The following is a 17,388-nucleotide window of genomic DNA, read 5'->3' as shown; positions in this document are numbered from 1 at the left end:
TTCATAAGTCTTCGGTACTTAGAAAATTTCTGACGTTGTCGGTACTTAGGAAAATTCTGTTGATTTCGGTACTTAGAAAAATTCTGTCGATTTCGGTACTTAGAAAAATTCTGTTGATTTCGGTACTTAGAAAAATTCTGAAAATTTCGGTACGTAGAAAAATTCTACCGATTTCGGTACTTAGAAAATTTCAGACGATTTCGGAACTTAGAAAAATTCAGATGATTTCGGATCTTGGAAAATTTCTGACCTTATCGGTCCTTAGAAAATTTCTGACGTTTTCGGTACTTAGAAAAATTCTGACGATTTCGGTACTTAGAAAAATTCTGCCTTTTTCGGACTTTGAAAAGACTTAGAAGTTTACGGAACTTAGAAAATTTCTGAGATTACGTACTTAGAAAAATTCTGATGATTTCGGATCTTAGAAAACATTCAGAAGTTTTCGGTACTTAGAAAATTTCTGCCTTCTTCGGTACTTAGAAAATATTCAGAAGTTTTCGGTACTTAGAAAATTCTGTCGAATTCGGTACTTAGAAAAATTCTGTTGATTTCGGAACTTGGAAAATTTCTGCATTTTTTCGGTACTTTGAAAAGACTCAGAAGTTTCCCGCACAAAGTTCATGTTCCAAGCGAAAGATTTTCTCTCCCGGGCGGTGGCAGACGACGTCCGCATCCCCCAGCCTCTCACCGAGCAAAATTTAAATTTCAACGGAAAACGCATATCGGCCTTTCCGGCCTCGCTCGGGCTTCGTCTCAGAGTTCCCGTCGCCGGACTTAGAAGAATTTCCACAATTTTCGAGACTTAGAAAAATTTCGAAAAAAATTTTCGGTACTTAGAAAAATTCTGCCGATTTCGGTACTTAGAAAAATTCTGTTGATTTCGGTACTTTGAAAAGACTCGGAAGTTTTCGGCACTTAGTAAATTTCTGACGTTCTGCCTTTTTAGGTACTTTGAAAAGACTCAGAAGTTTTCGGTACTTAGAAAATTTCTGACGTTTTCGGTACTTAGAAAAATTCTGATAATTTCGGAACTTAGAAAAATTCTGACGATTTCGGTACTTAGAAAAATTCTGCCGAATTCGATACTTAGAAAAATTCTGTTGATTTCGGTACTTAGAAAATTTCTGACCTTTTCGGTACTTAGAAAATATCAGACGTTTTCGGTACTTAGAAATATTCTGTCGATTTCGGTACTTAGAAAACATTCAGAAGTCTTCGGTACTTAGAAAATTTCTGACGTTTTCGGTACTTAGAAAAATTCTGTTGATTTCGGTTAGAAAAATTCTGTCGATTTCTGTACTTAGAAAAATCGTGTTGATTTCGGTACTTAAAAAAATTCTGACGATTTCGGTACTTAGAAAAATTCTGCCGATTTCGGTACTTAGAAAATTCTGACGATTTCAGTACTTTAAAAATTCTGCCTTTTTCGGTACTTAGAAAATTTCTGCCTTTTTCGGTTCTTTGAAAAGACTCAGAAGTTTTCGATACTTAGAAAATTTCTGACGTTGTCGGTACTTAGAAAAATTCTGTTGATTTCGGTACTTAGAAAAATTCTGTCGATTTCGGTACTTAGAAAAATTCTGTTGATTTCGGTACTTAGAAAAATTCTGACGATTTCGGAACTTAGAAAAATTCTGCCGATTTCGGTACTTAGAAAATTCTGACGATTTCGGTACTTTAAAAATTTCTGATGATTTCGGATCTTAAAAAATTTCTGACCTTTTCTGTCCTTAGAAAACATTCAGAAGTCTTCGGTGCTTAGAAAATTTCTGACGTTTTCGGTACTTAGAAAAATTCTGTTGATTTCGGTACTTAGAAAAATTCTGTCGATTTCGGTACTTAGAAAAATTGTGTTGATTTCGGTACTTAGAAAATTCTGACGATTTCGGTACTTTCAAAATTCTGCCTTTTCTGTACTTTGAAAAGACTCAGAAGTTTTCGGAACTTAGAAAATTTCTGATGATTTCGGTACTTAGAAAAATTCTGACGATTTCGGGACTTAGAAAATTCTGACCATTTCGGTACTTAGAAAAATTCTGATGATTTCGGATCTTAGAAAAATTCTGCCTTTTTCGGTACTTTGAAAAGACTCAGAAGTTTTCGGTACTTAGAAAATTTCTGACGTTTTCGGTACTTAGAAAAATTCTGATGATTTCGGTACTTAGGAAAATTCTGACGATTTCGGTACTTAGAAAAATTCTGCCGATTTCGATACTTAGAAAAATTCTGTTGATTTCGGTACTTAGAAAATTTCTGACCTTTTCGGTACTTAGAAAATATCAGACGTTTTCGGTACTTAGAAATATTCTGTCGGTTTCGGTACTTAGAAAACATTCAGAAGTCTTCGGTACTTAGAAAATTTCTGACGTTTTCGGTACTTAGAAAAATTCTGTTGATTTCGGTACTTAGAAAAATTCTGTCGATTTCGGTACTTAGAAAAATTGTGTTGATTTCAGTACTTAGAAAAATTCTGACGATTTCGGTACTTAGAAAGATTCTGCCGATTTCGGTACTTAGAAAATTCTGACGATTTCGGTACTTAGAAAAATTCTGATGATTTTGGATCTTAGAAAAATTCTGCCTTTTTCGGAACTTTGAAAAGACTCAAAAGATTTCGGTGCTTAGAAAATTTCTGACATTTTCGGTACTTTAAAATATTCTGCCGATTTCGGTACTTTGAAAAATTCTGCCTTTTTCGGTACTTTGAAAAGACTCAGAAGATTTCGGTACTTAGAAAATTTCTGACGATTACGGTACTTAGAAAAATTCTGATGATTCGGATCTTAGAAAATTTCTGACCTTTTCGGTACTTAGAAAATTTCTGATGATTTCGGATCTTAGAAAATTTCTGACCTTTTCTGACCTTAGAAAATTTCTGACGTTTTCGGTACTTAGAAAACATTCAGAAGTTTTCGATACTTAGAAAATTTCTGCCTTTTTCGGTACTTAGAAAATTTCTGACCTTTTCGGTACTTAAAAAATATCTGACGTTTTCTGCACTTAGAAAATTTCTGCCTTTTTCGGTTCTTTGAAAAGACTCAGAAGTTTTCGGTACTTAGAAAATTTCTGCCTTTTTTGGTACTTAGAAATATTCTGTCGATTTCGGTACTTAGAAAACATTCAGAAGTCTTCGGTACTTAGAATATTTCTGACGTTGTCGGTACTTAGAAAAATTCTGTTGATTTCGGTACTTAGAAAAATTCTGTCGATTTCGGTACTTAGAAAAATTCTGTTGATTTCGGTACTTAGAAAAATTCTGAAAATTTCGGTACTTAGAAAATTCTGACGATTTCGGTACTTTGAAAAATTCTGCCTTTTTCGGTACTTAGAAAACATTCAGAAGTTTTCGGTCCTTAGAAAAATTCTGTCGAATTCGGTACTTAGAAAAATTCTGTTGATTTCGGTACTTGGAAAATTTCTGCCTTTTTCGGTACTTTGAAAAGACTCAGAAGTTTCCCGCACAAAGTTCATGTTCCAAGCGAAAGATTTTTCTCCCGGGCGGTGGCCGTCGACGTCCGCATCCCCAGCCTCTCACCGAGGAAATTTAAATTTAAACGGAAAACGCATATCGGCCTTTCCGGCCTCGCTCGGGCTTCGTCTCAAACTTCCCGTCGCCGGACTTAGAAGAATTTCCAAAATTTTCGAGACTTAGAAAAATTTCGGAAAAAATTTTCGGTACTTAGAAAAATTCTGCCGATTTCGGTACTTAGAAAAATTCTGTTGATTTCGGTACTTAGAAAATTTCTGACCTTTTCGGTACTTAGAAAATATCAGACGTTTTCGGTACTTAGAAATATTCTGTCGATTTCGGTACTTAGAAAACATTCATAAGTCTTCGGTACTTAGAAAATTTCTGACGTTGTCGGTACTTAGGAAAATTCTGTTGATTTCGGTACTTAGAAAAATTCTGTCGATTTCGGTACTTAGAAAAATTCTGTTGATTTCGGTACTTAGAAAAATTCTGAAAATTTCGGTACGTAGAAAAATTCTACCGATTTCGGTACTTAGAAAATTTCAGACGATTTCGGAACTTAGAAAAATTCAGATGATTTCGGATCTTAGAAAATTTCTGACCTTATCGGTCCTTAGAAAATTTCTGACGTTTTCGGTACTTAGAAAAATTCTGACGATTTCGGTACTTAGAAAAATTCTGCCTTTTTCGGAACTTTGAAAAGACTTAGAAGTTTACGGAACTTAGAAAATTTTCTGATGATTACGGTACTTAGAAAAATTCTGATGATTTCGGATCTTAGAAAACATTCAGAAGTTTTCGGTACTTAGAAAATTTCTGCCTTCTTCGGTACTTAGAAAATATTCAGAAGTTTTCGGTACTTAGAAAATTCTGTCGAATTCGGTACTTAGAAAAATTCTGTTGATTTCGGAACTTGGAAAATTTCTGCATTTTTCGGTACTTTGAAAAGACTCAGAAGTTTCCCGCACAAAGTTCATGTTCCAAGCGAAAGATTTCTCTCCCGGGCGGTGGCAGACGACGTCCGCATCCCCAGCCTCTCACCGAGCAAAATTTAAATTTCAACGGAAAACGCATATCGGCCTTTCCGGCCTCGCTCGGGCTTCGTCTCAGAGTTCCCGTCGCCGGACTTAGAAGAATTTCCACAATTTTCGAGACTTAGAAAAATTTCGAAAAAATTTTCGGTACTTAGAAAAATTCTGCCGATTTCGGTACTTAGAAAAATTCTGTTGATTTCGGTACTTTGAAAAGACTCGGAAGTTTTCGGCACTTAGTAAATTTCTGACGTTCTGCCTTTTTAGGTACTTTGAAAAGACTCAGAAGTTTTCGGTACTTAGAAAATTTCTGACGTTTTCGGTACTTAGAAAAATTCTGATGATTTCGGAACTTAGAAAAATTCTGACGATTTCGGTACTTAGAAAAATTCTGCCGAATTCGATACTTAGAAAAATTCTGTTGATTTCGGTACTTAGAAAATTTCTGACCTTTTCGGTACTTAGAAAATATCAGACGTTTTCGGTACTTAGAAATATTCTGTCGATTTCGGTACTTAGAAAACATTCAGAAGTCTTCGGTACTTAGAAAATTTCTGACGTTTTCGGTACTTAGAAAAATTCTGTTGATTCGGTTAGAAAAATTCTGTCGATTTCTGTACTTAGAAAAATCGTGTTGATTTCGGTACTTAAAAAAATTCTGACGATTTCGGTACTTAGAAAAATTCTGCCGATTTCGGTACTTAGAAAATTCTGACGATTTCAGTACTTTAAAAATTCTGCCTTTTTCGGTACTTAGAAAATTTCTGCCTTTTTCGTTCTTTGAAAAGACTCAGAAGTTTTCGATACTTAGAAAATTTCTGACGTTGTCGGTACTTAGAAAAATTCTGTTGATTTCGGTACTTAGAAAAATTCTGTCGATTTCGGTACTTAGAAAAATTCTGTTGATTTCGGTACTTAGAAAAATTCTGACGATTTCGGAACTTAGAAAAATTCTGCCGATTTCGGTACTTAGAAAATTCTGACGATTTCGGTACTTTAAAAATTTCTGATGATTTCGGATCTTAAAAAATTTCTGACCTTTTCTGTCCTTAGAAAACATTCAGAGTCTTCGGTGCTTAGAAAATTTCTGACGTTTTCGGTACTTAGAAAAATTCTGTTGATTTCGGTACTTAGAAAAATTCTGTCGATTTCGGTACTTAGAAAAATTGTGTTGATTTCGGTACTTAGAAAATTCTGACGATTTCGGTACTTTCAAAATTCTGCCTTTTTCTGTACTTTGAAAAGACTCAGAAGTTTTCGGAACTTAGAAAATTTCTGATGATTTCGGTACTTAGAAAAATTCTGACGATTTCGGGACTTAGAAAATTCTGACCATTTCGGTACTTAGAAAAATTCTGATGATTTCGGATCTTAGAAAAATTCTGCCTTTTTCGGTACTTTGAAAAGACTCAGAAGTTTTCGGTACTTAGAAAATTTCTGACGTTTTCGGTACTTAGAAAAATTCTGATGATTTCGGTACTTAGGAAAATTCTGACGATTTCGGTACTTAGAAAAATTCTGCCGATTTCGATACTTAGAAAAATTCTGTTGATTTCGGTACTTAGAAAATTTCTGACCTTTTCGGTACTTAGAAAATATCAGGACGTTTTCGGTACTTAGAAATATTCTGTCGGTTTCGGTACTTAGAAAACATTCAGAAGTCTTCGGTACTTAGAAAATTTCTGACGTTTTCGGTACTTAGAAAAATTCTGTTGATTTCGGTACTTAGAAAAATTCTGTCGATTTCGGTACTTAGAAAAATTGTGTTGATTTCAGTACTTAGAAAAATTCTGACGATTTCGGTACTTAGAAAGATTCTGCCGATTTCGGTACTTAGAAAATTCTGACGATTTCGGTACTTAGAAAAATTCTGATGATTTTGGATCTTAGAAAAATTCTGCCTTTTTCGGAACTTTGAAAAGACTCAAAAGATTTCGGTGCTTAGAAAATTTCTGACATTTTCGGTACTTTAAAATATTCTGCCGATTTCGGTACTTTGAAAAATTCTGCCTTTTTCGGTACTTTGAAAAGACTCAGAAGATTTCGGTACTTAGAAAATTTCTGACGATTACGGTACTTAGAAAAATTCTGATGATTTCGGATCTTAGAAATTTCTGACCTTTTCGGTACTTAGAAAATTTCTGATGATTTCGGATCTTAGAAAATTTCTGACCTTTTCTGACCTTAGAAAATTTCTGACGTTTTCGGTACTTAGAAAACATTCAGAAGTTTTCGATACTTAGAAAATTTCTGCCTTTTTCGGTACTTAGAAAATTTCTGACCTTTTCGGTACTTAAAAAATATCTGACGTTTTCTGCACTTAGAAAATTTCTGCCTTTTTCGGTTCTTTGAAAAGACTCAGAAGTTTTCGGTACTTAGAAAATTTCTGCCTTTTTTGGTACTTAGAAATATTCTGTCGATTTCGGTACTTAGAAAACATTCAGAAGTCTTCGGTACTTAGAATATTTCTGACGTTGTCGGTACTTAGAAAAATTCTGTTGATTTCGGTACTTAGAAAAATTCTGTCGATTTCGGTACTTAGAAAAATTCTGTTGATTTCGGTACTTAGAAAAATTCTGAAAATTTCGGTACTTAGAAAATTCTGACGATTTCGGTACTTTGAAAAATTCTGCCTTTTTCGGTACTTAGAAAACATTCAGAAGTTTTCGGTCCTTAGAAAAATTCTGTCGAATCGGTACTTAGAAAAATTCTGTTGATTTCGGTACTTGGAAAATTTCTGCCTTTTTCGGTACTTTGAAAAGACTCAGAAGTTTCCCGCACAAAGTTCATGTTCCAAGCGAAAGATTTTTTCTCCCGGGCGGTGGCCGTCGACGTCCGCATCCCCAGCCTCTCACCGAGGAAATTTAAATTTAAACGGAAAACGCATATCGGCCTTTCCGGCCTCGCTCGGGCTTCGTCTCAAACTTCCCGTCGCCGGACTTAGAAGAATTTCCAAAATTTTCGAGACTTAGAAAAATTTCGGAAAAAATTTTCGGTACTTAGAAAAATTCTGCCGATTTCGGTACTTAGAAAAATTCTGTTGATTTCGGTACTTAGAAAATTTCTGACCTTTTCGGTACTTAGAAAATATCAGACGTTTTCGGTACTTAGAAATATTCTGTCGATTTCGGTACTTAGAAAACATTCATAAGTCTTCGGTACTTAGAAAATTTCTGACGTTGTCGGTACTTAGGAAAATTCTGTTGATTTCGGTACTTAGAAAAATTCTGTCGATTTCGGTACTTAGAAAATTCTGTTGATTTCGGTACTTAGAAAAATTCTGAAAATTTCGGTACGTAGAAAAATTCTACCGATTTCGGTACTTAGAAAATTTCAGACGATTTCGGAACTTAGAAAAATTCTGATGATTTCGGATCTTAGAAAATTTCTGACCTTATCGGTCCTTAGAAAATTTCTGACGTTTTCGGTACTTAGAAAAATTCTGACGATTTCGGTACTTAGAAAAATTCTGCCTTTTTCGGAACTTTGAAAAGACTTAGAAGTTTTCGGAACTTAGAAAATTTCTGACGATTACGGTACTTAGAAAAATTCTGATGATTTCGGATCTTAGAAAACATTCAGAAGTTTTCGGTACTTAGAAAATTTCTGCCTTCTTCGGTACTTAGAAAATATTCAGAAGTTTTCGGTACTTAGAAAATTCTGTCGAATTCGGTACTTAGAAAAATTCTGTTGATTTCGGAACTTGGAAAATTTCTGCATTTTTCGGTACTTTGAAAAGACTCAGAAGTTTCCCGCACAAAGTTCATGTTCCAAGCGAAAGATTTCTCTCCCGGGCGGTGGCAGACGACGTCCGCATCCCCAGCCTCTCACCGAGCAAAATTTAAATTTCAACGGAAAACGCATATCGGCCTTTCCGGCCTCGCTCGGGCTTCGTCTCAGAGTTCCCGTCGCCGGACTTAGAAGAATTTCCACAATTTTCGAGACTTAGAAAAATTTCGAAAAAAATTTTCGGTACTTAGAAAAATTCTGCCGATTTCGGTGCTTAGAAAAATTCTGTTGATTTCGGTACTTTGAAAAGACTCGGAAGTTTTCGGCACTTAGTAAATTTCTGACGTTCTGCCTTTTTAGATACTTTGAAAAGACTCAGAAGTTTTCGGTACTTAGAAAATTTCTGACGTTTTCGGTACTTAGAAAAATTCTGATGATTTCGGAACTTAGAAAAATTCTGACGATTTCGGTACTTAGAAAAATTCTGCCGAATTCGATACTTAGAAAAATTCTGTTAATTTCGGTACTTAGAAAATTTCTGACCTTTTCGGTACTTAGAAAATATCAGACGTTTTCGGTACTTAGAAATATTCTGTCGATTTCGGTACTTAGAAAACATTCAGAAGTCTTCGGTACTTAGAAAATTTCTGACGTTTTCGGTACTTAGAAAAATTCTGTTGATTTCGGTTAGAAAAATTCTGTCGATTTCTGTACTTAGAAAAAATCGTGTTGATTTCGGTACTTAAAAAAATTCTGACGATTTCGGTACTTAGAAAAATTCTGCCGATTTCGGTACTTAGAAAATTCTGACGATTTCAGTACTTTAAAAATTCTGCCTTTTTCGGTACTTAGAAAATTTCTGCCTTTTTCGGTTCTTTGAAAAGACTCAGAAGTTTTCGATACTTAGAAAATTTCTGACGTTGTCGGTACTTAGAAAAATTCTGTTGATTTCGGTACTTAGAAAAATTCTGTCGATTTCGGTACTTAGAAAAATTCTGTTGATTTCGGTACTTAGAAAAATTCTGACGATTTCGGAACTTAGAAAAATTCTGCCGATTTCGGTACTTAGAAAATTCTGACGATTTCGGTACTTTAAAAATTTCTGATGATTTCGGATCTTAAAAAATTTCTGACCTTTTCTGTCCTTAGAAAACATTCAGAAGTCTTCGGTGCTTAGAAAATTTCTGACGTTTTCGGTACTTAGAAAAATTCTGTTGATTTCGGTACTTAGAAAAATTCTGTCGATTTCGGTACTTAGAAAAATTGTGTTGATTTCGGTACTTAGAAAATTCTGACGATTTCGGTACTTTCAAAATTCTGCCTTTTTCTGTACTTTGAAAAGACTCAGAAGTTTTAGGAACTTAGAAAATTTCTGATGATTTCGGTACTTAGAAAAATTCTGACGATTTCGGGACTTAGAAAATTCTGACGATTTCGGTACTTAGAAAAATTCTGATGATTTCGGATCTTAGAAAAATTCTGCCTTTTTCGGTACTTTGAAAAGACTCAGAAGTTTTCGGTACTTAGAAAATTTCTGACGTTTTCGGTACTTAGAAAAATTCTGATGATTTCGGTACTTAGGAAAATTCTGACGATTTCGGTACTTAGAAAAATTCTGCCGATTTCGATACTTAGAAAAATTCTGTTGATTTCGGTACTTAGAAAAATTCTGTCGATTTCGGTACTTAGAAAAATTCTGTTGATTTCGGTACTTAGAAAAATTCTGAAAATTTCGGTACTTAGAAAATTCTGACGATTTCGGTACTTTGAAAAATTCTGCCTTTTTCGGTACTTAGAAAACATTCAGAAGTTTTCGGTCCTTAGAAAAATTCTGTCGAAATCGGTACTTAGAAAAATTCTGTTGATTTCGGTACTTGGAAAATTTCTGCCTTTTTCGGTACTTTGAAAAGACTCAGAAGTTTCCCGCACAAAGTTCATGTTCCAAGCGAAAGATTTTTCTCCCGGGCGGTGGCCGTCGACGTCCGCATCCCCAGCCTCTCACCGAGGAAATTTAAATTTAAACGGAAAACGCATATCGGCCTTTCCGGCCTCGCTCGGGCTTCGTCTCAAACTTCCCGTCGCCGGACTTAGAAGAATTTCCAAAATTTTCGAGACTTAGAAAAATTTCGGAAAAAATTTTCGGTACTTAGAAAAATTCTGCCGATTTCGGTACTTAGAAAAATTCTGTTGATTTCGGTACTTAGAAAATTTCTGACCTTTTCGGTACTTAGAAAATATCAGACGTTTTCGGTACTTAGAAATATTCTGTCGATTTCGGTACTTAGAAAACATTCATAAGTCTTCGGTACTTAGAAAATTTCTGACGTTGTCGGTACTTAGGAAAATTCTGTTGATTTCGGTACTTAGAAAAATTCTGTCGATTTCGGTACTTAGAAAAATTCTGTTGATTTCGGTACTTAGAAAAATTCTGAAAATTTCGGTACGTAGAAAAATTCTACCGATTTCGGTACTTAGAAAATTTCAGACGATTTCGGAACTTAGAAAAATTCTGATGATTTCGGATCTTAGAAAATTTCTGACCTTATCGGTCCTTAGAAAATTTCTGACGTTTTCGGTACTTAGAAAAATTCTGACGATTTCGGTACTTAGAAAAATTCTGCCTTTTTCGGAACTTTGAAAAGACTTAGAAGTTTTCGGAACTTAGAAAATTTCTGACGATTACGGTACTTAGAAAAATTCTGATGATTTCGGATCTTAGAAAACATTCAGAAGTTTTCGGTACTTAGAAAATTTCTGCCTTCTTCGGTACTTAGAAAATATTCAGAAGTTTTCGGTACTTAGAAAATTCTGTCGAATTCGGTACTTAGAAAAATTCTGTTGATTTCGGAACTTGGAAAATTTCTGCATTTTTCGGTACTTTGAAAAGACTCAGAAGTTTCCCGCACAAAGTTCATGTTCCAAGCGAAAGATTTCTCTCCCGGGCGGTGGCAGACGACGTCCGCATCCCCAGCCTCTCACCGAGCAAAATTTAAATTTCAACGGAAAACGCATATCGGCCTTTCCGGCCTCGCTCGGGCTTCGTCTCAGAGTTCCCGTCGCCGGACTTAGAAGAATTTCCACAATTTTCGAGACTTAGAAAAATTTCGAAAAAAATTTTCGGTACTTAGAAAAATTCTGCCGATTTCGGTGCTTAGAAAAATTCTGTTGATTTCGGTACTTTGAAAAGACTCGGAAGTTTTCGGCACTTAGTAAATTTCTGACGTTCTGCCTTTTTAGATACTTTGAAAAGACTCAGAAGTTTTCGGTACTTAGAAAATTTCTGACGTTTTCGGTACTTAGAAAAATTCTGATGATTTCGGAACTTAGAAAAATTCTGACGATTTCGGTACTTAGAAAAATTCTGCCGAATTCGATACTTAGAAAAATTCTGTTAATTTCGGTACTTAGAAAATTTCTGACCTTTTTCGGTACTTAGAAAATATCAGACGTTTTCGGTACTTAGAAATATTCTGTCGATTTCGGTACTTAGAAAACATTCAGAAGTCTTCGGTACTTAGAAAATTTCTGACGTTTTCGGTACTTAGAAAAATTCTGTTGATTTCGGTTAGAAAAATTCTGTCGATTTCTGTACTTAGAAAAATCGTGTTGATTTCGGTACTTAAAAAAATTCTGACGATTTCGGTACTTAGAAAAATTCTGCCGATTTCGGTACTTAGAAAATTCTGACGATTTCAGTACTTTAAAAATTCTGCCTTTTTCGGTACTTAGAAAATTTCTGCCTTTTTCGGTTCTTTGAAAAGACTCAGAAGTTTTCGATACTTAGAAAATTTCTGACGTTGTCGGTACTTAGAAAAATTCTGTTGATTTCGGTACTTAGAAAAATTCTGTCGATTTCGGTACTTAGAAAAATTCTGTTGATTTCGGTACTTAGAAAAATTCTGACGATTTCGGAACTTAGAAAAATTCTGCCGATTTCGGTACTTAGAAAATTCTGACGATTTCGGTACTTTAAAAATTTCTGATGATTTCGGATCTTAAAAAATTTCTGACCTTTTCTGTCCTTAGAAAACATTCAGAAGTCTTCGGTGCTTAGAAAATTTCTGACGTTTTCGGTACTTAGAAAAATTCTGTTGATTTCGGTACTTAGAAAAATTCTGTCGATTTCGGTACTTAGAAAAATTGTGTTGATTTCGGTACTTAGAAAATTCTGACGATTTCGGTACTTTCAAAATTCTGCCTTTTTCTGTACTTTGAAAAGACTCAGAAGTTTTAGGAACTTAGAAAATTTCTGATGATTTCGGTACTTAGAAAAATTCTGACGATTTCGGGACTTAGAAAATTCTGACGATTTCGGTACTTAGAAAAATTCTGATGATTTCGGATCTTAGAAAAATTCTGCCTTTTTCGGTACTTTGAAAAGACTCAGAAGTTTTCGGTACTTAGAAAATTTCTGACGTTTTCGGTACTTAGAAAAATTCTGATGATTTCGGTACTTAGGAAAATTCTGACGATTTCGGTACTTAGAAAAATTCTGCCGATTTCGATACTTAGAAAAATTCTGTTGATTTCGGTACTTAGAAAATTTCTGACCTTTTCGGTACTTAGAAAATATCAGACGTTTTCGGTACTTAGAAATATTCTGTCGGTTTCGGTACTTAGAAAACATTCAGAAGTCTTCGGTACTTAGAAAATTTCTGACGTTTTCGGTACTTAGAAAAATTCTGTTGATTTCGGTACTTAGAAAAATTCTGTCGATTTCGGTACTTAGAAAAATTGTGTTGATTTCAGTACTTAGAAAAATTCTGACGATTTCGGTACTTAGAAAGATTCTGCCGATTTCGGTACTTAGAAAATTCTGACGATTTCGGTACTTAGAAAAATTCTGATGATTTTGGATCTTAGAAAAATTCTGCCTTTTTCGGAACTTTGAAAAGACTCAAAAGATTTCGGTGCTTAGAAAATTTCTGACATTTTCGGTACTTTAAAATATTCTGCCGATTTCGGTACTTTGAAAAATTCTGCCTTTTTCGGTACTTTGAAAAGACTCAGAAGATTTCGGTACTTTGAAAATTTCTGACGATTACGGTACTTAGAAAAATTCTGATGATTTCGGATCTTAGAAAATTTCTGACCTTTTCGGTACTTAGAAAATTTCTGATGATTTCGGATCTTAGAAAATTTCTGACCTTTTCTGACCTTAGAAAATTTCTGACGTTTTCGGTACTTAGAAAACATTCAGAAGTTTTCGATACTTAGAAAATTTCTGCCTTTTTCGGTACTTAGAAAATTTCTGACCTTTTCGGTACTTAAAAAATATCTGACGTTTTCTGTACTTAGAAAATTTCTGCCTTTTTCGGTTCTTTGAAAAGACTCAGAAGTTTTCGGTACTTAGAAAATTTCTGCCTTTTTTGGTACTTAGAAATATTCTGTCGATTTCGGTACTTAGAAAACATTCAGAAGTCTTCTCTACTTAGAATATTTCTGACGTTGTCGGTACTTAGAAAAATTCTGTTGATTTCGGTACTTTGAAAAATTCTGCCTTTTTCGGTACTTAGAAAACATTCAGAAGTTTTCGGTCCTTAGAAAAATTCTGTCGAATTCGGTACTTAGAAAAATTCTGTTGATTTCGGTACTTGGAAAATTTCTGCCTTTTTCGGTACTTTGAAAAGACTCAGAAGTTTCCCGCACAAAGTTCATGTTCCAAGCGAAAGATTTTTCTCCGGGCGGTGGCCGTCGACGTCCGCATCCCCAGCCTCTCACCGAGGAAATTTAAATTTAAACGGAAAACGCATATCGGCCTTTCCGGCCTCGCTCGGGCTTCGTCTCAAACTTCCCGTCGCCGGACTTAGAAGAATTTCCAAAATTTTCGAGACTTAGAAAAATTTCGGAAAAAATTTTCGGTACTTAGAAAAATTCTGCCGATTTCGGTACTTAGAAAAATTCTGTTGATTTCGGTACTTAGAAAATTTCTGACCTTTTCGGTACTTAGAAAATATCAGACGTTTTCGGTACTTAGAAATATTCTGTCGATTTCGGTACTTAGAAAACATTCATAAGTCTTCGGTACTTAGAAAATTTCTGACGTTGTCGGTACTTAGGAAAATTCTGTTGATTTCGGTACTTAGAAAAATTCTGTCGATTTCGGTACTTAGAAAAATTCTGTTGATTTCGGTACTTAGAAAAATTCTGAAAATTTCGGTACGTAGAAAAAATTCTACCGATTTCGGTACTTAGAAAATTTCAGACGATTTCGGAACTTAGAAAAATTCTGATGATTTCGGATCTTAGAAAATTTCTGACCTTATCGGTCCTTAGAAAATTTCTGACGTTTTCGGTACTTAGAAAAATTCTGACGATTTCGGTACTTAGAAAAATTCTGCCTTTTTCGGAACTTTGAAAAGACTTAGAAGTTTTCGGAACTTAGAAAATTTCTGACGATTACGGTACTTAGAAAAATTCTGATGATTTCGGATCTTAGAAAACATTCAGAAGTTTTCGGTACTTAGAAAATTTCTGCCTTCTTCGGTACTTAGAAAATATTCAGAAGTTTTCGGTACTTAGAAAATTCTGTCGAATTCGGTACTTAGAAAAATTCTGTTGATTTCGGAACTTGGAAAATTTCTGCATTTTTCGGTACTTTGAAAAGACTCAGAAGTTTCCCGCACAAAGTTCATGTTCCAAGCGAAAGATTTCTCTCCCGGGCGGTGGCAGACGACGTCCGCATCCCCAGCCTCTCACCGAGCAAAATTTAAATTTCAACGGAAAACGCATATCGGCCTTTCCGGCCTCGCTCGGGCTTCGTCTCAGAGTTCCCGTCGCCGGACTTAGAAGAATTTCCACAATTTTCGAGACTTAGAAAAATTTCGAAAAAAATTTTCGGTACTTAGAAAAATTCTGCCGATTTCGGTGCTTAGAAAAATTCTGTTGATTTCGGTACTTTGAAAAGACTCGGAAGTTTTCGGCACTTAGTAAATTTCTGACGTTCTGCCTTTTTAGGTACTTTGAAAAGACTCAGAAGTTTTCGGTACTTAGAAAATTTCTGACGTTTTCGGTACTTAGAAAAATTCTGATGATTTCGGAACTTAGAAAAATTCTGACGATTTCGGTACTTAGAAAAATTCTGCCGAATTCGATACTTAGAAAAATTCTGTTGATTTCGGTACTTAGAAAATTTCTGACCTTTTCGGTACTTAGAAAATATCAGACGTTTTCGGTACTTAGAAATATTCTGTCGATTTCGGTACTTAGAAAACATTCAGAAGTCTTCGGTACTTAGAAAATTTCTGACGTTTTCGGTACTTAGAAAAATTCTGTTGATTTCGGTTAGAAAAATTCTGTCGATTTCTGTACTTAGAAAAATCGTGTTGATTTCGGTACTTAAAAAAATTCTGACGATTTCGGTACTTAGAAAAATTCTGCCGATTTCGGTACTTAGAAAATTCTGACGATTTCAGTACTTTAAAAATTCTGCCTTTTTCGGTACTTAGAAAATTTCTGCCTTTTTCGGTTCTTTGAAAAGACTCAGAAGTTTTCGATACTTAGAAAATTTCTGACGTTGTCGGTACTTAGAAAAATTCTGTTGATTTCGGTACTTAGAAAAATTCTGTCGATTTCGGTACTTAGAAAAATTCTGTTGATTTCGGTACTTAGAAAAATTCTGACGATTTCGGAACTTAGAAAAATTCTGCCGATTTCGGTACTTAGAAAATTCTGACGATTTCGGTACTTTAAAAATTTCTGATGATTTCGGATCTTAAAAAATTTCTGACCTTTTCTGTCCTTAGAAAACATTCAGAAGTCTTCGGTGCTTAGAAAATTTCTGACGTTTTCGGTACTTAGAAAAATTCTGATGATTTCGGTACTTAGGAAAATTCTGACGATTTCGGTACTTAGAAAAATTCTGCCGATTTCGATACTTAGAAAAATTCTGTTGATTTCGGTACTTAGAAAATTTCTGACCTTTTCGGTACTTAGAAAATATCAGACGTTTTCGGTACTTAGAAATATTCTGTCGGTTTCGGTACTTAGAAAACATTCAGAAGTCTTCGGTACTTAGAAAATTTCTGACGTTTTCGGTACTTAGAAAAATTCTGTTGATTTCGGTACTTAGAAAAATTCTGTCGATTTCGGTACTTAGAAAAATTGTGTTGATTTCAGTACTTAGAAAAATTCTGACGATTTCGGTACTTAGAAAGATTCTGCCGATTTCGGTACTTAGAAAATTCTGACGATTTCGGTACTTAGAAAAATTCTGATGATTTTGGATCTTAGAAAAATTCTGCCTTTTTCGGAACTTTGAAAAGACTCAAAAGATTTCGGTGCTTAGAAAATTTCTGACATTTTCGGTACTTTAAAATATTCTGCCGATTTCGGTACTTTGAAAAATTCTGCCTTTTTCGGAACTTTGAAAAGACTTAGAAGTTTTCGGAACTTAGAAAATTTCTGACGATTACGGTACTTAGAAAAATTCTGATGATTTCGGATCTTAGAAAACATTCAGAAGTTTTCGGTACTTAGAAAATTTCTGCCTTCTTCGGTACTTAGAAAATATTCAGAAGTTTTCGGTACTTAGAAAATTCTGTCGAATTCGGTACTTAGAAAAATTCTGTTGATTTCGGAACTTGGAAAATTTCTGCATTTTTCGGTACTTTGAAAAGACTCAGAAGTTTCCCGCACAAAGTTCATGTTCCAAGCGAAAGATTTCTCTCCCGGGCGGTGGCAGACGACGTCCGCATCCCCAGCCTCTCACCGAGCAAAATTTAAATTTCAACGGATAACGCATATCGGCCTTTCCGGCCTCGCTCGGGCTTCGTCTCAGAGTTCCCGTCGCCGGACTTAGAAGAATTTCCACAATTTTCGAGACTTAGAAAAATTTCGAAAAAAATTTTCGGTACTTAGAAAAATTCTGCCGATTTCGGTGCTTAGAAAAATTCTGTTGATTTCGGTACTTTGAAAAGACTCGGAAGTTTTCGGCACTTAGTAAATTTCTGACGTTCTGCCTTTTTAGGTACTTTGAAAAGACTCAGAAGTTTTCGGTACTTAGAAAATTTCTGACGTTTTCGGTACTTAGAAAAATTCTGATGATTTCGGAACTTAGAAAAATTCTGACGATTTCGGTACTTAGAAAAATTCTGCCGAATTCGATACTTAGAAAAATTCTGTTGATTTCGGTACTTAGAAAATTTCTGACCTTTT

The sequence above is a fragment of the Parasteatoda tepidariorum genome, chromosome 7 (genome assembly GCF_982258835.1).
Source record: "Parasteatoda tepidariorum strain Cologne lab strain chromosome 7, Ptep-v5.0, whole genome shotgun sequence".
NCBI classification, from domain to species: Eukaryota; Metazoa; Arthropoda; class Arachnida; order Araneae; family Theridiidae; genus Parasteatoda; species Parasteatoda tepidariorum.
This window is presented reverse-complemented; position numbering follows the sequence as displayed.